At 44.3% G+C, this 21,086-nt stretch overlaps 1 protein-coding gene across 3 annotated transcripts in view; it reads left to right on the forward strand.

The window, feature by feature from the left end:
• The window catches only part of Sulf1 (sulfatase 1), a 164,972-nt gene that overhangs the window by 18,141 nt on the left and 125,745 nt on the right, over positions 1-21,086 (forward strand). Inside the window, exon 1 of one of the 3 annotated variants that reach the window (XM_075971382.1) lies at positions 10,915-11,189. The exons of the other annotated variants lie outside the window; for them this stretch is intronic. The gene's annotated coding sequence lies outside the window, so the exon portion shown is untranslated. Of the gene's footprint in view, positions 1-10,914; positions 11,190-21,086 lie in introns of those variants that run through there. 3 annotated transcript variants of the gene reach the window in all.

Below are 21,086 nucleotides of genomic sequence, written 5' to 3' on the forward strand. Positions count from 1 at the left end.
CCGGAGCTGTGCTCTCTCCAACTCTAAGAAAGCTCTGTCTTCTCTACATGTGCTTCCCAGCCACAGTGAGGGGCACTGCTGTCGTCCCTTGACGGTGAGCAACAGAAGAAGCCACTTTGCACTGTTGCTATGCTCTTTGAAGTTCTCTTGTCCTTCCAACTTGGTTCTGTACTTTCTACTATCTTACCTTAAATATGCTCAGTTACCACCACCCCCAAACACACATGAAGCAGCAAGCTGCTAAAATGAAAGACTGAACCTAAAAAGACCTCAAGAAGGATAACTCAAAATGATGAGCAATATGGTAAAGGCTTCTTTCTCTTGTTCTCCCACCAGTGATCAGCTTGTACAGAGGGTGGACTTCTTGCCTGTATTTACTACAAGTTGGGAGCCCTCTGAGTAAAATTTAATTTTTTTCCCTGTCGTTTATGAAATGAACATTTTTAGTTTTTTAAATTACATTTATGCATTTATTTAGAAGGAGGCACGCCACAGCACACATGTGGAGGTTGGAAGACGTCTTCGGAGAGTTGGGCTTACTCCTGCCACCATGTAGATTTTGGGGACCAAACTCAAGTTTGGTGGCCTGTATTTCTATCCATGGTATCATCTCTCTGACCCCAAATAAACATTTTAAAATTTCATATGACAACTGACACTTAAGACTTTGTAAAACATATATAAATATTATATTTGGTTTAGAGAATCTTATAGAGAATGTCATAAAATTAAATACCTGTGCCTATTTTTAAGGATAGGAAACTAAGTCACATTTGTAGGTAATACACACGAACATACTAATATCTAGCCAAAATGACCATGATCTCTGAAGATTATTCTCAATATTTTTTAAGAGAGGGACCATAGTTTCTCTTTTTCTTATGTTTCTATCCCTTTCAATCTACACATACACACTCACAGGGGTGGGGTGTGCATGCGCACACACAGACACACACACAGAGTTCCTGCCCTGACAAACTGATTCATAATTAATGATTGATTTCACAATGCTTTGAAGGCGTACCCACACAACCATTCTGGTTTTGATTTTCAGTGTAGTACTCAATGAATTACCTAAGACAGCTATTTATTGTAAATTTGACATTGCTTGGGTGTTTCGCCCAACTGTAGACTGATGTCAGTATTCTGAGTATGTTAGACGTGTCTAGGCAACGATGTTTGATAGGTTACATGGATTAGATGCATCTTTGATTGGTGTTTTTAGTTCTCAACATCTCGAGGGGCCGGCAACCCCATCAGTTACCCCACAGTTGAGGGACACATGTACGTGATTTTGGTCTTTATAAAGCAAGCCAATTAGGACAGCTTATCAACTGCAGATTAACCTGAGCAACCAATTTCTACTTGTCTTATAATTTTCCATTACATTTGCAACTCCTTTTAGCTCTGCAGGTTTTAGTAAAGAAATGAAAACACAGAGAGTGAAGTCATTGCACACACAGCAGAGCTGGTGAGCAGCAGAAAAGGGAGCTAAGATCTGGATCTGTTTCTCTACACTTTCTCTAATCTATTTTCATAAACTGAGAAGTTAGCTTGTACTTACAAGCTTTGACAAACCAGGTCACACTGTCTACCAACAAGTCACCAATACTTAGTAGTACTGGTCAAGGACAATTCATCATTTAATTTTTGATTTCTTTTTTTGAGATGTGAATCTCATTATGTTGCCCAGGATAAGCCTTGACTCAGACTTGAACAATCCTGCCTGTACCTCTGGATGAACTGAAACGACAGATACACCATTGTGTATCAAAAGTTACTGTTTTTACACATCACACCACCATTGCAAATCATCTCCATAGGTCCTTTTTAACTTTGATCTTCATGATGGCTTAAATGAAGACTAGATGGAATGAGTCTCGCTGCATGCATTTTATGGGTTAAGAAATACAAGGAGTAGGCTATGTAGGTTTCTTGTCCATATCCAGAACTTGGCAAGGTTTAGATAAGGACCTATTTCCTGACATCTATAATCAGAACTCTCTCTAGTAGATTTTTTTTATTTAGCTATGATGAGGAAATTTGGTATTGAGAATTGACCCTGCAGCCATGTGCATTCTTTAAGCAGATATTCTACTACTGAGCTACATGCAATCACCCAGTATATTCTGCTAGTATCCCACGTCTTCTGAAGGGTTGGGGCTATATATAAGTCCATGATACATCTGCCAAGTGTGTGCAAGGTCCTGGTTCAATTCCCTATGCCTTTCACCAAATACCCATATCTGAAAAGTCTAGAATTATGCTGCTTTTGTTAATACAAAGAAAACATTCACTTAGAAAACAAACAACCAAGAACAATGTCTACATTTTATATATACTAAGTTGAGATTTATGAAAGACAAACTAATACATTATGTAATATTTTGTATTCTTAGGTAAACCACACTGAAATATTAATATTGAGCGATATAGTACCATGGCGTGTAGAGATGACTTCTAGTGCATTTGGGAGAAGGGATACATTTTCTCTCTCTCTCACCTTCTCTCTCTTTTGTTTCTCCTCATCTTCTGTATAAGGAGCTGAATTCTGGAGTTTGAACCCCTTCGGCAATGCTCTAGACTTAGATACACCAAAGGAGAAGTCATCCCAAGACACTAGATACCATTGCCTGAATATTTGTACCGTTCCCTTTGTGCATTTATTTACTAAAATTGCTATTGCATTTATTTATTTGTCTATGTCATGGCAGGTGTATGAAGTCAGGACTACTTTCAGGAGTTGGGTTTCTGCTTCACGTGGGTCCTAGGCACTCAACTCAGGTTATCAGGCTTAGCAACAAGTGCCTTTACCCACCGAGCCAACTCACTGAATAGTGTGTGCACGTGCGCGTGTGTGAGTTTATTTTTGCTGTGCTGAGGACTGAACCCCGGATTCACTCAACCCTGAGCAAGAGCTTTGCCCAAATGTCATTCTCGCTCCTTACTTTCCTTTTAAACCTAGTTGAGAGTTTAACCAATTTCTTTTCCTTGTATTTGTTAATTTTTTTAACCCTCCAAAATTCTTTTTTAAGAACATGGTGCATAAGAACATATATTTGTTTTAAAAGGCAGATTGAAGAATCTTATCTCAATCCACAGGAGTCCCAGGCACACTCCAAACGTTCAGTAATTGCTTGTTTAACGAATGGGCGATGTTTAGAGTTCTCTATTAAAAAGCTTTTAAGACATTATGGTCTAAATACTTAAACACAAGACCTAGAAATTAAGTTGGCTCAAGGCACCAAGCCTCAGCTTTACTGCAAAGCGTGGCTTTAAAGCCAGGAAAAGAAAGAAAGAGAGAACGAATTTCACTGTTAAACGATTAAGTCAGCCTTTGGGAGGCTGAACTGCCCTCGTAATAATCTGACAGGTGTGGCCTTTGACTACTTTGTTTAGACTGTTTAGTGCCTGCTTGTCTGTGTGACAAAAGGAAAGGGGACAAAAAGCCCCACATGCTGCTGGTTAGAGCTCATGATTTCTTCCTTCTTTTTGTTCTAACCAGTTCGAAAAGAATCCAGGGCACAGCCATCTCTAGCAGACACAGGCACGTTCCCAGGTGCTCTTCGTGGCCATCCATGTGACTCAGGAAGGGACTAGTCAGAGGCAAGATGTATGTTAAAAACAGAGGGTGACAAACATCTCTCCCATCCCACCCCAACCCTTCCCCCCTCCTTCCTTTAAAAAACAAAACAAAACGAAGAAAAATAGGGTCTCACTATACAGCTCAGGCTGGTCAGGAACTTGCTGTGTAGACCAAGCTATCTTGAAATCACAGAGATCTGCCTGCCTCTGCCTCCTGGATGCCGCAATCCCCACTTACTTCTGCAAAGTCACCTTTGGATTAGTCCAGGGATTCCCAGACAGCACACAGACAGACACCTTAGAGCACAACCGGACTTCACTGCAATGTGAGGGAACTGTGGGTAAAATCTGCATCCATTAAAGTCAGACAACCTCACTCAGGTCCCTCGGCTCGGCCTGGCGTAAAGCCTTAAAGGACTGCTTGCAGAAGTCTGCCCCTCGTCACATCTTTGCCAGCCTGCCTGTCACTCTTATCCCTGGCTCAGCCTTAGCCCCAGCATTCAGCTCCAGACAAGGGGCTCCTGCAGGTTCTGCATACTGAGGCTTTTTGTTCACTGTATCTCTCAGTCTGCAGCCGCTGTAATGGGCTGGCATCAGGGTCCAGTCCTCCTGTCTCCTCTTCAGCCTCCATCTAGTCTCTTCTTGCCACTCCTTCAAATGCCTGCTCATTGGTGCACATGGCACTGCGTTTGCAATCTGTGCCTCTGCTTGCTTGCACAAAGACCAGGTGACAAGCCTAACTCATTTTATATGAAACGTCTTCTCTCGTCTGTGTTGGTCAACCCTCCCCCAATGCACCGTTTCTAAAATTCCAACACCAGAATGTTGAATTGGGAGCTCAGAAGATAGTTCAGTCAGGAAAGGACTTGAGGCCTTGACCTGCAGTCCCAGAACCCATATAAATGTAGATGTGTTTTAACCCTAGGGCTGGAGAGGCAGCGACAGGTGGGTCTGGAAGTTAGATGCCAGGATGACTGGCCGGGTCAGTAAGAGCCGCTTATCTCTTCCAATCAAGGTGGAAGGGATCTGAAGTGTGTCGGAGAAAGCTGACCTCTGGTATCTCCATGCATGCACACACACATACATGTGCACCTGTGCACACGTACACATGTGCGCGCGCACACACACACACATAAACACACACAAAACTTTTCATTTCTTAGACCATCAAAGCACTTGGTCCCTTGATGGTCCCCTGGTCTAAAGTCACAGTAACATGTAGGTAATTGTCTAACTGCATCTTTTTAACAAGGTACTTACCACTTCCTTTTATTTATAACACAGCTGTGGTGGGGTGGGATACTGAGTAGCAGACAGGGCTTGGCTCCTGCTGGGCCAGTGCCCTGTCAAGAGCTATACCACCAACCCATGCCTTTTTGTTTTTATGTTTAAACATGTAAACCCAGACCGCTGAAGGAACCCCTCTCAGGACGCCTTTCTCTTCCCTAGAAGTGCTATTGTACCAGCGCCTGCAGGACACTCAGACTCTACTCTTCTCCTCTTTAAACAGTAAAATTTAGGTGTCAGTCACATGGATACAGTTTACATTTTCCAACAATTTACACCTTTTGCCCAGACCAATTAAACTTCCCATGCGGCTACCGCACTTTTTCCTATAATTTACTGGGCTTTCTGGGTAAAGAGGAGAAGGAGCTTGCTGTGAAGCTGGCGAGAGAGAGGGATGAGATTCTGATAAATACTTGGTAGTTGGTGCACAGTGCTGAGGCCATTTGGAGTAGGAGGAGGCGCTCCTGCAGGACACAAACCTAGAACCACGCTTGTCCCTCAGGCTCATGCCCACGCCAGCCTTGAGAAGACTAGACTACTATTGTTTAGAATCAGGGCCTCACAAGAAGACGGTTTTGTGAGATCCCACTATTGTTCTGAGCAAGCAAGCCATCTGCCTGCTATTCCATGGGTCCCTTTGCTATCCGTGTCCTCCGAAAACACTTCTCGTTTCTAGTAGATGAGAAAGAATTTGTCAAGTAAATGTGTTATCTTTTCGCAAAAGGAATTTGTCCAATAAATGTGTTATGTTTTCCTCCTATAGAATGGCAGTTCTTTTCCAGATTCTTCAGCAGCTCTTGCTGACTTTTAACCAACTTGAATCTACATGTCCTTAGGTCCTTAGGAAGCTACCGGAAGCCAATTGATTCGGTTAACTCACATCAGTCTAAATAATTTCTCCTGACAGATTACTTCCGTTCTAAGCCCCAAGTACTTTTTAATCCTAGGCAGGTTATTGCTGAGGATAAATGATTTCACATTTCTCATAAAGATGCCAGTCATTAAGGATATTAACACGCATTCTTTCCCTTTGGGTGGAAGGGAGCTGTCGTTTTAGCAATGTTGCCGCGTCAGCCTTCCTATTGTCAAAGGCAGCAAATGATGAGAAAATCAATTTATCCTTCAGAATTGGTCAAGTGCGGAATCCTTTGAAGTGGGGAGTGGGCAGGGTTTCGGCTGCCTCTAGAATTGCATAAAAGCTCACGCTGTATGGTTGTCGATAAAATGTCATGAAATTTAAAGAGCGCTAGTCCCTACCCCTAAAATAAAAGTTTGAGGAAACGGATGTGGTTGAAATGAATTGTGCGTTCACATACAGGACGCACCATCTGAAAGACGAGAGGGTTGGAGGAGGCAGAGCCTCCATGTTGAAGTCAGTTGGGTGGTCTAAAGATGTTTATTTTGTACGGCAGATTCCAAGTGAACTTTGTTTCTGGGGTTTTTTGAGATGGGGACTGGCCACGTAGCCCAGGCTGGCCTTCAACTATGTAAACTGGGAGGGGAAAAAGACATACATTGCTACTACCCTTCTGTCTCACTAGAGGGGCCTAGAATTAACAAAGACATGAGTGATTTGAAAGCAGAACGGGCACTGTTTGGCAAGAAGACAGGTACAGTTGGGGATAGAGAGCAGGGTGAAGAACATTGACAGGGCATAAATGTGAACAAAACAGAATGGCAAACATTTTCAAATGAATTAAGTTAAAATTCAAAGCAAAACAAAAAAGAACTCATTGCTTAGGCTGGTCTAGCCCACATTTGCAGTCTGATAGCCACTGCGCCCTGAGCGCTCCTACCCGGATGCAGACGGGCTTTGCATGATGGGAAGAGACTGTACGGTACACGCCACGGGTGGAACCATTTACAGCCTGCCTGGTGGGTTGGCTGAGACATGGAGGAAAGCTCTGCAGGGCCCCTCATAACCTTCCAAGTGATCTGTGCCCTGGCAACGGCTTCCTTCTCCACCCACAAAGGGAAGATTAGGTCGTTGTCGAAGAATGACAAGCATTTCATATTTGGAAATGACTAAATAATGAAGTGCTTGGATTCTACAGAAATACAAGGAGAGAAGAAGATTAATTTCCCACCAAAGTCTAGTGCAAACATGACCTTTCTATTGTAAATCGCATGAACAGGAAAGAAATTACATCGGGAGCTTTGTTTCTAAGGGCTGAGAATTTGGAAATATATTAATGATAGGATGTCTCAGATGGGCAAAAACTGTTTATTACAATCTTCCATCTACGGAGTTGAGAAAAATTCTTTCGGCTGCATTTTCCTGAGAGAATGCAGTTAGTGTCTTTAAATGACAGACATGGAAGGGTCATCTTTTTATCCTTGGCCTCCGGGCAGGACTGTAGTCAAAACTCTCACGAAAGAGAACATGCAACTGACCTCCAAGATCTCTAGGTGAGCAAAATAAAAATTAGAAGCAGTAGATGGCAAAGCTCAGGGGTGTTTAAATTAATAAAGATCAGGTCTGGTTGGCATTATTTGAGCTAAAATTCATTTGTTTGCAAATAACAAATGCTTAACGAAAATCCAAAAATGGTCTGTTTGGCAAAGGGTCTGTGTAATAAATTCCTTTTGGTATTAGTATTAATGTCTGGTCATTGTTTTGCTCTCTTCACCAGGGCGGGGAAGGAGGGAGTCCCCCCCCCCCCCAGAGCTCTGGGGACATTGGAGTTCACAGTATCCGACACTGCACAGAGAGAATCCACAGTAGGTGTTAGTCACCAACCAGAGACAGACCCAAGGCTGTAAGCAGAGTACACTCTGGGACTGGGAACACAATGAACCCCCAGGACTGGGGGAGGCTGGCTCTGTTGTAGCCAGGATGGGCTGTCTGTGTCTAGCTGGAGAGGACATGCAAGGGAGGACTGGATTAGCTCCTCTGACAAATTTCCTGGGCCAGGAGTGAGCAGAAGCCCAGGAAGCTGAGTTGGGTTGAAGACTGGACCAGGTAGGACTTAGTGTCACTGACAGGAGCTAGCCTGGTTTTACATCCGTCATGCCTCACATGGTAAAGCATCTGAACAGACATAGGCTGAAAGGCTCAGGTTCCTGGAAAGCCAGTTTTATACCGAGAAGATGTCATTCTTTTTACGTAAGGTTCCTTACAGATATGGAAGGAATGGAGTCTGTGGAGTCATACTGATTGGGGTTCAAATCCCGGCTTAGACACTGCCTTAGCTGTGTAGTTAATGTTGTGGCCTGGATCTGCAACAGAGGCTTCAGGGCTGAAGGCTTGATAGCTGGCCTGTGATCCTCGGGAGGTGCTGGAACCTTCAAAAACAGGGCCTAGTGAAGGGCATCAGGTCACTGGGGTCACGCTCTTGAAGTTGGTTCTTGGCTCCTACCAACTCCCTCCTTTGCTCTTTTGGCTTTTTGGTGTCTTTAGGCAGGATGCTTTGCACCGCCGTGCCATGATGTTCTAGCCCAATCACAGGCTTCCTGCAGACAACAGAACCGACCCAGCATGGATGGGAATCTCTGAAACCCTGGTTCACAATGAACCTTGCCTCTTGAAAAGTTGCTTCTCTCAGGGACTGTGTGATACGGGAGGAAAATGGGCTACAGCCAGACCTGGTTTTCCCATTGGTAACGTAAAGATTAAAACGATTGTATGTCAGGATATTGCTAGGTCAAGAATGCTCACTAGGAAGCAGGACGATGATAGCTCAGGGGTTAAGAGCCCATTTCACAGAACCTGAATCCTAACCCCACCACCCACATAGTTGGCTCACAACTATCAGTAACTCTAATTCTTGGGATCCAAAGCCCCCTTCTTCCTCCCAAGAATGCTGCATACATGAAAAAAAAAAAAAAACACCCAAGCATACCAAATAATCAAATAATAAAAGAAGTTTTTTTTTTTCCCAAGCGAGCTTATTAGAGTTGAGACTGAGTTAGCACCAGTGAGGTCCTGGGTCCCCGATCTCTCTAAAATACAAAACAAGAATGCGTGGGCACATCTAGCCCTAAACCCCAAAGACTCCAGTTGACGCTGAAATTCTTTAGAACCCGAATTGGTTTTGATTGTTCCATATTCAAGGAGGCGGGGAAGTTCTTCTGATCCACTGAACATTCTGTATGCCCTGGGGAGCGTGTGTTGTGTAGAAACTGCTGAGTCTCCTAAATAACAGGATGGAGGTTCCAGCCACCAGGCGCAGAACTTAAAGCATCTTGTTTCGGTCAAAGAATAATAGAGGAAATGTCACGGAGAATATGTTAATTAGAAGCCTCACGAAGGTTGTATTCACCCCAGGTCATAAACCAGAGAGCCGTGGCTTATTTCTAAGGGCCCACATAGTTCCCATAAAGTGCATCCCCAAGTGTGTTAGTGCTGAAAATCCCCAATTTCAGGGGATTGTATGAAATAAGCTGTATTTCATTTCCTTTTAATTGCACTGATTAATTTATGTACGTCAGGGAGCGGGATTTGCAGAGGTCAGAGGCAGCTTGTTGGAATTTCTCTCCTTTCACAATGGGTTCTGAGGATCGAACTCAGGGCTGCAAGGTTTATCAGCAAGTGCTTTTCCCATCTGTCATCTCACTGGCCCCTAAACTGTACTTTACAGCTCACCTTCTGTGGGTAGCAAAGGCGTCACGGATGCTAGCTGCCCTGCTTCTCTGCAGACTTATAAAAGACAGCTCAAATTAAGGTGTTCCTCTTAATATTTGATAAAAACTGTGCCTTTGTTTTGGCCAGTGCAAGGATGGAAGCCAGGGTTTCAAGCGTGCTAGGCAAGGATTCTTCCTAGCACTGAGCCAAGTCTCAGCCTCTCCCCTTTAAACGTGAACACATTCAATCATTCAAAGAAGTGAGGGGTACCACCAACCCTTAAGAATCTATTAGACATCCCCAGCAACCAACATCTGAATTAATTCACAGGGAGGTTGCTGCATAACTAGAAGTCACAGGTGAGATTTAATCAGTCATAAGATAATGCAATGATATTAACCCTAGCTCTGGGAAAGTGGAGGCAAAGGAAGGTGGATCTTTGTGAGTCCCAGGACAGCCATGGCTATATAACAAGACCTGATCTCAAGCAAATGCCATGACCTTACTATGCTACTGTTATTCTTGAGGCTTTGACTCAGGCCACCAGCACAAACAACACGGGTTCCCAAGCCTATGAAAAGGTAGGTTTGGGAAAGCTGGTGAACAATGGTAACAAAAAGCAGTGTTGACAGCAAAACAAAAATTCCGGTACCTTTCGCAGGGGATCAGAGATTTGAACTGAGAAGGGGAGAGGTGGTGTGAGTGAGGTCGGAAATGCAAGGGCTGATAAATCTACCTTTTGGGTGCTGATACTGGAGGGTGCTACCAGAAGTGAGAAATTAGCGCCCAGACAAAAACTGTAAACTTTAAATGCCAGGGTAGGAGTCTTCACACCAGGAGGTGTACCATGGGCCGGATAATAGCAATCTAAAGAAGATACAGTAACAAGCGGAGATGGGGTCCGTGGCAGGGAACTTTCTCAGATGTCCCTGGCTGGGTGAGAGGACAGAGATCCAGACAGGTTTCAAACGGAGGATTCCACGGTGCAGGCGAGATTCCCTGCAAACCACCATTAGGAGAAAGAAACCAGAAATCAAGAGACCAGGGCACCAAGTCCGGGTCTAAGAACGATCAGTGTTTACTAAGTACTTGGCCTCTGGAACTCCTGGCTTTCCAAAGCCCACATCTTCCTCATCCATTCCATCCTGCCACAGGCAGCTACTGTACCGGGTGCTCCAGGCGCCAGAACCGCACGCCTGGAAACCCTGACTCCCTTCCCGCCCCCTCCCCTCCCAGCCAGCCAGCTGCAGCACGGTTTGTTTGCCGAGGTTTGCATACTCGTATTGGGTTGCCTTTTTTTTTTCCTTTCCAGTCAGTTCAGCAGTGTCCCGAAATTCACCCCCAGTGGAACTTCTGCCTCTGCTCCTCCTCTTCTTGGAACTGCCTTTTGTTTATCTGGCAGAGCTGGGTCTATGGGGGTGTGTGATGATAATAATAATACGCGAGCCTTATATAACTGCATCTTGCAAGCACTTCGCAGACAGTCACTAATGAGGCTCGGAGCTGGTGTCAGGCCGGACAGCTTTATCTGCAAGTTGGAAATCCGAGGTGCAGAGGCCAGGAGGGAGGGCAGTGGGGATCAGAGGCCAGGCCTCCCTGGCTCCTGGAGCCCCTCAGAGGTCAGGGCGATAAGGAAGAATGAGTCTCCCATTCTGGGGGAGGAAGGAAGTCCGCAGCCACCTAATCTCTGCTCCTCTGCCTCCTCCCTGCTCCCAGTGCCTTTTTTCGAGAGAAAACTTTCAAGGCGACTTTTGTAAGTACGGTGATCTACTTTTCCTCAGGGAAAAAACAGTCTTCCCTTCCGGCCTCTGGTGCAGTTCAGTGTTTCTGTGATCTTCCCCCTACTTGGGACGCCTAGATGATTGAAAACATGTCTCTAGCCAAAGTCCTCCACCCTCCCAGTTTGCTCTCTCCTACGGATAATGAAAGGGAAAAAGAGATTTCAGCTGATAATTCATTTGACAAAATAACATCCAGAAGGAGTATTTAGAGTGAGCAGTCTTGGGGAATTCCGGTCTAGCCTAGTCTGGCTGCTTGCATGCGGTGTCCAGCCCTCACAAGAAGAAGCCTGGTTAATCACTTGCCTTGTTAGGCAGTGCAGACATTCTGACTGTTTCTCTTGACTACTCATAATTTCAGGTAAATATAATTGTTGGACGTTTCTTTTCACACTAGGAAATAAATGGCAACTTTCACAGGAGGCTTGAAACTGGCTTTGGCCACTCTACAAACTGTAACAAACACTGTAACTTCAGAGGTGTCTTCAGGTTTTTTTTTTTTCACAGCGGGGACCAAAGGGCTTTAATATTAAAGGAACACGGACAAGAGCTTCTTAAGCACTGACAAAGTCCAGAGCCAGATTATTAAACTTGGTTTCCATTTAAAAAAAATGCTGCATTTATAAAATATTCAGCTCGGGGGTGATGTTTGTGGCTTTTAGACGTCACCTCTCTACAACCCTGCGGAACAGTAGAAGGAAGATAGACTAGGTAGAACTATTATTGTTAACTGAACAAGTCAAGGAATAAAGAACTGTTGGAGGGAGTTGTACAATTTGCATTTGTAGAACCATGATTGTATCCCATCATCTCATGGGAAATGGAAAGGTATTATTGCTCGGTACTATCTTGGGGAAGAAAACTAAGAAATATACAAAATTGCCTAGCTTTGAATGCTGTGATTAATCTACTGAACTGCTGTTACTTTAGACAGGCATACCCTATATGAGAGGTGTGTGTGTGTCTGTGCATGTGTATGTGTGTGTGCATGTGCATGCTTATCTGTTGTGTCTATCTAGCTCTCTCTGTTTTACATGATAATATGATATGCAAAACGGACCAAATGGAGAAATTTCGTATCAAGTTTCATATTGTCATAGTTATTCTCTATTTAATAAACACAGGAAACATATTGGGATTATGCTTGTTTTAACGAGTTGCTTTAAGTCAGATGTGGTCATCCATGCCTATAATCTCAGCATTCAGGAAGTTGAACCCAGGAGTTCAAGGCGAGACCAGGATATAAAGGAAGACCCTGTTTAGAAAAACAAAAATAAAAACAAAAAACAAAATTAATTTAGATGATATTTCTATACTTCAAATTATCTGTGACTCTCAAGAAATTCTAAGATATTCTTAAAGTTGAGCCCTAGCTCTTTTACCTCTAAATTTGAATGGGATCCACCAACATCGAATAGTAGGCTCTGTGAAGACCAGCCTCATCATCTGCATCTTATCCCCAATCACAGCAGAAGGAACAAAGACAGGTAAGATCCAAATCACCTGAGGACCAGAAGCAAGACCTCTGTGAAATAAGACCAAAGTTCATCCCCAAGAGAAGAATGTTGAAAGGATTGAAAGGACATAACGTAGGAAGAGTATCTAGCACGGGAAGTAATGTAGGAAGAGTATCTAGCACAGGAAGTAACGTAGGAAGAGTATCTAGCATGGGAAGTAACGCAGTAAGAGTATCTAGCACAGGAAGTAACGTAGGAAGAGTATCTAGCACAGGAAGTAACGTAGGAAGAGTATCTAGCACAGGAAGTAACGTAGGAAGAGTATCTAGCACGGGAAGTAACGTAGGAAGAGTATCTAGCAGGAGAAGTAACGTAGGAAGAGTATCTAGCATGGGAAGTAACGTAGGAAGAGTATCTAGCACAGGAAGTAACGTAGGAAGAGTATCTAGCACAGGAAGTAACGTAGGAAGAGTATCTAGCACAGGAAGTAACGTAGGAAGAGTATCTAGCACAGGAAGTAACGCAGTAAGAGTATCTAGCACAGGAAGTAACGCAGTAAGAGTATCTAGCACAGGAAGTAACGTAGGAAGAGTATCTAGCACAGGAAGTAACGTAGGAAGAGTATCTAGCACAGGAAGTAACGTAGGAAGAGTATCTAGCACAGGAAGTAACGTAGAAGAGTATCTAGCAGGAGAAGTAACGTAGAAGAGTATCTAGCAGGAGAAGTAACGTAGGAAGAGTATCTAGCACAGGAAGTAACGTAGAAGAGTATCTAGCACAGGAAGTAACGTAGGAAGAGTATCTAGCACAGGAAGTAACGTAGGAAGAGTATCTAGCACAGGAAGTAACGTAGGAAGAGTATCTAGCATGGGAAGTAACGCAGTAAGAGTATCTAGCACAGGAAGTAACGTAGGAAGAGTATCTAGCACAGGAAGTAACGCAGTAAGAGTATTTAGCACAGGAAGTAACGTAGGAAGAGTATCTAGCATGGGAAGTAACGCAGTAAGAGTATCTAGCACAGGAAGTAACGTAGGAAGAGTATCTAGCACAGGAAGTAACGTAGGAAGAGTATCTAGCACAGGAAGTAACGTAGGAAGAGTATCTAGCACAGGAAGTAACGTAGGAAGAGTATCTAGCACAGGAAGTAACGTAGGAAGAGTATCTAACATGGGAAGTAACGTAGGAAGAGTATCTAGCACAGGAAGTAACGTAGGAAGAGTATCTAGCACAGGAAGTAACGTAGGAAGAGTATCTAACATGGGAAGTAACGTAGGAAGAGTATCTAGCACAGGAAGTAACCTAGGAAGTGTATCAAGCATGGGAAATAATATAGGAAAAGCATCTAACACACAGTCCAAACACAGCAACATTTCAGTACATTTTGGAATATAGTGGCATTTTAATTGTATTCTAATAAATAAAGACTGCCTGAAGATCTGAGACTGAAACGGTCCCACTGGTCAGCCTAACAGACCAGATTATGGTAATGCGCACCTTTAATCCCAGTAGCTATACTAGTTGCCATAGAAACTGGGTGGTGCACGCCTTTAATTCCAGCCCTAGAGAGGATTATAAAGTGGGAGGAGACAGCTCTCCACACACAGTCTCAGTCTGAGATTCCAGGAGGCAGGATGGCCAGTTTCAGGCAAAGGTTGAGGTAAGAGCCAGTGGCTGACTCTTTTGCTTTTAGGATTTTCAGGTTGAAGCCCAATTTCTGACCCTGAATTTTTATTAATTATGCATCATTGGAGCTTTCCCATTTATTCTTGTTTTCCTCCTTTTTTAAAAAAATATTTGTTGTTATTAGCAGGGCAGTGGTGGCACATGCCCTTAAACCAAGCACTTGGGAGACAGAAGCAGGCAGATCTCTGTGAATTCAAGGTCAACCTGGTTCACAAAGTTTCAGGATAGCTAGAAGTGTTACACAGAGAAACCTTGTCTTGAAAAATAAAAAAAAAAAGATTTATTTTTATTTATATGTGTGTCTGCCATGGATTCATGGGTGCCCGTGGAGGCCAGAGGAGGCCACTGGATCTCCTGTAGCTAGAGTTACAAGTGATTATGAGCCACCTGATGTGGATGCTGAGATTTGATCTTGGGTCCTTCGGGTTCTTTAGAAGAGCAGTACGTGGCCCTTCCTAGCTACTGAGTCATCTCCCGGTTTTTGTCTTTTCCCTCCCTCTTGAGCATCTACTATGAATGGGTGGCAGGCAATGGTTAGCAATGCACAGGTGGGTAAAATCTCTTGTCTTGGAAGAGTTGTTGGTCTGAGGAAGAGGTGAGGAAAACTGATAATTGTATCTCAGTTAATATTCATACCTGCAGAAGAAGTGTGTTCAGAATTGAGAGGCTCAGAGTGGATTTCTGCCTCAGGAAGTCTGGGACTTTTCAGAGGGTAGTGGTGATGAGCTGAATTTCGAAGAACAAGCAGCTGGTGGGGAAGAACCTTCCAGAAGGGAGGAGCACTGCCGACACAATGCAAGGTGCTGGGAAGTCTCTGAAAAGGAACTGAACCCAATATTGAATATTGGGAATACTGAACCCAAGAGAGTTGCTTCAGTACAATGATGTGTCCTATTAATTCTAAGGAAACATGTAGCCACAGACCACAGATAAGCTTCTGTTCCACAGTTGTTTCTACTTCTAGCAAGAGGACCAGTGTTAATTCATTGCATCACTAAGACATTGGTTCTGTGGACAATGCCGCTTCTTTGGGCGGCTGCGTTTGCTGCAGACCCAGGTCAGTGATGGAAGCATCTGTAGCCCAGAGCTCCTACTCCTCTGCCTTCACCATTTTAGGATCTGATTTTCACCCAAAGGAGAGACAAACAAATTTGTGTAGAATTGAGAAATGGAAAGCAGATGTGATTCATATCTTGGAAATAGTCTTGATTATTTGTCTTTACAGTACAGTGGATGAAGTCTAGGACTTTCTAAATGCTAGGCAAGGTCTTGATCCCAGAGAGATATTCCAAGCCCTAGAGAGATTTCATATGGGTCTCCCAGTGGCCATATGCAGTATGGATTGTTCAAAGGCCAGTGGGAAGAACTTTTCAAAGCAGCAGGACAGTGAAGAGAGCACTGTGCTCAGAGGAGAAACGCTGAGACCTTTGCCGGGGAGATGGACAAAGGCCTACAAGTCCAGGTGTAGAAGGTAGAACACTCCTGACTTGGGCCTGGAGGGATGGAAGGAGAGGACAGGAAACTTCTAAAGTAGTTTCAGATTAAACAACTGGGGAGCTATAGGGGGACACAAGAGAAGGAAGAAAGGAGCAAGCAAAGAAGAAATAGAGTTCACTGAGGTATCATTGGCGGTATTGTTAGTAAAGGATCATATCATTGAATAAAAACAGAGGTGTGTGTGTGTGTGTGTGTGTGTGTGTGTGTGTGTGTGTGTGGTGTAAGCCAGAGGACAGCCTTGGTTGTTCCTCCTCAGGCAGCGCATCTACCTTGGTTTGGTTTGGTGTGGTGTGGTGTGGTTTGGTTTGGTTTGGTCCAGTTTTGAAGCAAGGTTTCTCAGTGGGACCTGGAACTCACCAGTCAGGCTGTGCCAGCTGCTCAGTCAGCTCCCAGGGATCCTCTCAGCGCCTGAATTACAGGTTCACACCATCACTGGGTTGACTTTCTACTGTGGAACCTGGGGATTGATCCCAGGTTCTCAAACTTGCATGAAAAGCACTTTGTTGACAGAGCTGTCTCCCTGCCACATCTCAAGAACAGATTTTTAAGAGTATAAAATGGACAGATTTTCCTCTCCGTGTAATTTTGAGTGGAAATGTGAAGGCGAAACCCTCCTATGTCTTATTGTTCCCAAGAAATGTCTGTATCCAGGCTCACTGGAGCTGATGCTTTCCTCCTGGTCCCTGCTCTCTGCCGGGTGGCTTGTGTTCTCATTAAATTCACAAGAGGAAGGCCGTAATCTTAGCAGGCCCATCCAGAGACAAATGTTTATGTTCACCGAGCCATCATCAGGGAGCTGAGTGAGAAGCTTCCTGGGGTCCCATACACCCCAAAAGCAGTCTTCTTTGCCCATCGAAAAGAAGGCTTTTCCTAAAGTAGGATTCACTTCACTTAGGTAGGGGCCCCACCCCAAGACCAGAACAAAGCTTATGTTTGCTTGCCTGGCTTAGAAGTCTGCAACCTTAGTTCCTGCCATTTTCCAGTATGGTGTAGGAATACAGAGGAGGAACTGGTGACTTTTATAACTCACTTCTCCTTCTATTTATTTTTATTTTATGTGCATTGGTATTTTGCCATGGATGTCAAGTCCTCTGGAACTGGAGTTACAGACAGTTATGACTGCCATATAGGTGCTGGACATTGAACCCCAGGTCCTCTGGAAGAGCAGCCAGTGCTCTTAACCACTAAGCCATCTCTCCAGTCCTTTAATTTATTTCTTTAAAGACTTGGCCTTATTATTTTAAGAATAATTATGCATGTTTGTGCACATGGGGAGGTGTGCATGAGGCCAGAGTTCTTGGACCCCCTGGAGTAGAGGCACAGAGTGGCTGGAAACTGAACTCGGGTCCGCTATAAGAGCAATGTGGGCTTGACCCACTAAGCCGTCCTTCCAGCTCTGACAATTGGGAATAAATTTGAACATTTTAAGCAAACAGAAAAACCTGCTTAACAGACAGGAAGCAGCGACTTTTTCAATCCCGGGGTCTGATTACTCGATAGCCTCGGGTTTCTCAAAGCCTTTCAGCGTACCTAAGCTCAGCACTTAATCTTCTAAGGCAAAGCATCTCCGATTTCCTGGATTTCTGAGCTCTTACCCCACCTGAACAACTCAGAGTAAATGCCATTGATTATGAAAGGGACTTAGCCCCAGACACTGGCTCAGCTTGGGGAGTTATATAATATCTCCTCTCAGTAGGTGAGCTGTATTTAAGCACAGATTTAAGAAGTGATTTCTGCCTCTAACATTAAATTTTAAAAATCATTTTCTAGATTGTATTTGATCCTCATTGCACCTCCACAGCCTTCTGGTGGTTCTCTCCCACCCCAGCTCCCAATTACTAAAGCTGGGAAATTATCTTTGACTGTTTTGGTGGAGTGAGGAACTGGGATTTAACACAAACTTTATGGATACTTATAAGTACTCTACCATGAAGTTACATTTCAAGCCTGTCTGGTTTTTGATGTGATTAAAAAAAATTTCTATTTTTGCATTGAGTGGTGGGGGAGAAGACTCTAGGGGTGGGCATGAGGCTATGGAAGAGTATTTGTCTAGTGTGTGGGAAGCTAACTTTTTGACCTCTATATAGAGGTATTATATGCATGTACGTGTGAGCATGTGTGCACACGCATACACACAGAAGATAAAAATTTAATTTAAAATATAAAAGTAATGAACAAGCATGAGGCAGACATGATACACACCTGTGATTCCAGTACTTGGGAGGCTGAAGTAGGAGGACTGTGGGCTCCAAGCCAGCCTGGGCTAAGTAGAAATTATCAGACCGTTATAGCCTGGACTATACAGCAAGTTCTTATCTCAAAAATATGAAGAAAGGAGAAGTAGGGAGAGGTCCGCATCAGGGAGGGAATAGGAAGAAGGAAAGCAAGGAAAAAGAAAGGCAGGATGATTGCCATGAGTTTAACTAGTGAGTTCCAGGCAAGCCTGGGTTACAGAACTAAAACTTGCTACGTGCCCCTGAAGTAAAGAAAAGTGGGAAGAAGGAATGGAGAACAGCAAGAGAGATGGAAGCTGGGCATGGTGGTTTACGGCTCTAATTTCGGCACTTGAAAGGTTAAGGCAGGAGAATTTCTACGAGCCCACAGCCATTCTGAGCTGCATAGTAAATTCCAAGTGATACTGGGCTGTGGATTAAAGCCCTGTGTTACCTCTTCCTATAATGAAGAAAAGAGTGGGGGGGGTGAAGAAGCAGGGAAGGGGGAGAGAGAACGTTGGCGATTGCCAAAAGCACAAAAACAGTGGGAAGAAAATTCAGTTCCGTGTGTGGTGCCGACCGTGTGTGGTGCCGACTGTATGTGGTGCCGATCGTTCCATTGGAGGCTAAGCAGGCGGGCAGCAGGGCCTTCCTAAGCTATTGCAGCACCTCCATGATTTCTCGGGGTTTGCTGACAAGGGTTTCTTTCATCCAGGCTGCTTGAGTAGATGGTCCCAGACGCCTGAGTGCCGAGGATCCTGGTCTTTGCTTACTTCTAGGCTCTATGGAAAGCTGGAAGCTCCCTGGCTCTCACTTCTGGCTTCAGAACTTCCCATGTTTTCTGGTCTCTTGTCTTTGCATGTGAACTAACAATCTCATACGCATGCACCATTCACCATGCCAAGATTCATGTGACTTGGTGCAATTTTCTATTGAGGACAGTTTGGACCTTTTGATCCTCCTTTAGGAAAAGCAGTTTAGAACTATTTTTCCAGGGCCAAAGGAGCCAAGGCAGAATGTGTTTCAACAGCAAGCACTACAGGGGTATAGGTCAAGGAAATCTGTCTGCATAAGAATGAATTCTTAACCCTATGTGTGTTTCTTTCTTCTTCTTTTTTTTAAGTTATATTTTACGGATAAGTGCTTTGCATCTATACCCGCAGGCCAGAAGTGGCATCAGATCCCATTATAGACGGCTGTGAGCCACCATGTGGTTGCTGGGAATTGAACTCAGGACCTCTGGAAGAGCAGCCGGTTATCTTAACCGCTGAGCCATCTCTCCAGGTCCCGTACAAACTATCTGTCACCATCACAACATTACACTAACCATGAACAGTGCTAATGCTTTCCACCAAGGCGTGGGGTTTTCATGACAATTCCTCTGCAGAAAAATCTAACGAGTTGGTGAAGTTGGAAAGTCAAGAAATGCAGCTCTTTTTCTGAACATCTGAGACATGGGGCAAGAAAAGAGCGGACTTCATTCACCCTAGTTCTCTAGCAGGGACTGGTAAGCACCAAACACAGAAACTTGGTGGCCCAAAAAGTTAATCCAAACTTGGCAGGTGCAGCTAGGAAACCTAGCTCTACTTCACTGCAGGTTACCAATAGGCAAGAGTCCAGCACTGGTCAGTGGGGGGCAACTTCATCAGACTCTGGACTGAGATGGCAGAGGTCTTCCAGTCTCACCTCATCGCTTCATTCTAAGGACAGAAAAACAGACCCTGAACACACACACACACACACACTCGCTCTCACACACCTCACGCAACACTCCTCCTGAATTTTGTGCCAAACTCATTGCTTGGCAAAGAGAAAGGGACAGATGACTTGGAGTAAGACTATCTACTTCCTGGTCTGGTTTCACTGTGGATGAAGAATTAATTCTTAGCTTTACCTGTTTTTCAAAGATGGGTTTGTTTGTATCTTCTGTATATGAGGGTTTTGCCTGCATGTATGGCCAGGAAATAACACCGGATCCCCTGGAACTCTAGTTATGGGCAGTTTTGAGCTACCATGTGGGTGCTGAGAATTGAATCCAGATCTTCTGCAAAAGCAGCCAGTGCTCTTAACTGCTGAGCCATCTCTCCAGCCACTAATTTTACAGTCTTTAATACCACTAAAATTAGGTAACTTTTAAACTAAATCTGAACAAACCCTAAATCAAGCCAAAGATCAATATGGAATTCGTACCCCGACTGCCTGGCTGCATTTCATGGTGGTGATCAGCAGCTGCCTGGCAGTTACCAGCGTTACATTGCGGCAAGAGGGTCAGATGAAGATGAAGCCTGTGCCATTGCCCTCCACGAATGATCTTCAAACCTGACTGGAGACACAGGGCCATCAGAGGCCCCAGCGACAATAACAGATGGCACAGGGAGTGCTGTTTGGCATCTCAGGTCAAACTGCTGAGAGCAATGAGTGAAAAGAAGGGTTGTCAAAAGTGGGACCTGTGCTGCTGCGAGAAGGTACTTACGGTGCTAACGTGGGGAACAGAGAAGAATAGACATTTCTAGGCCAGAAAGAGCAGGCGTGAAAACTGGAAGAAGATGCCCCAGTGATTTGAATAAATGGCCCAAATAGGCTCATCTGTCTGAATGCTTAGTTCATAGAACTGTTTGGAGGTGTGGCTTTAGTAGAGGAGGTGTGTCACTGGTGACCATGCTGATGTTTAAATAGTCTCATTTCCCAGCATCTCCTCCATGTGGATAGGATGTGGGTTCTTAGCTGTTGCTGCTGCTCTGCCTTTGCTTGGCCAACATGGACTGGAACTGTAACCTAATAAAGGCGTTCCTTTACTAGGAACACCTTGGTCATGGTGTCCTGTCACAGCAATTGAACAGCCTGAGGAAGTGGGACTAAGGGGATCTTTAGTCATATATTACCCTGACCAAATAACTGGATTTAGAACCTTGGCCTACCTTTATGCTATCAAATAAAATGATCAAAGATGGGGTGCGGATGGTTCGTGTCTATAGTCTCAGCATCGAGGCAACTAAGGAAGGAGGGTTGATAGGAGTTCAGG

The sequence above is a fragment of the Microtus pennsylvanicus genome, chromosome 5 (assembly GCF_037038515.1).
Source record: "Microtus pennsylvanicus isolate mMicPen1 chromosome 5, mMicPen1.hap1, whole genome shotgun sequence".
NCBI classification, from domain to species: domain Eukaryota; kingdom Metazoa; phylum Chordata; class Mammalia; order Rodentia; family Cricetidae; genus Microtus; species Microtus pennsylvanicus.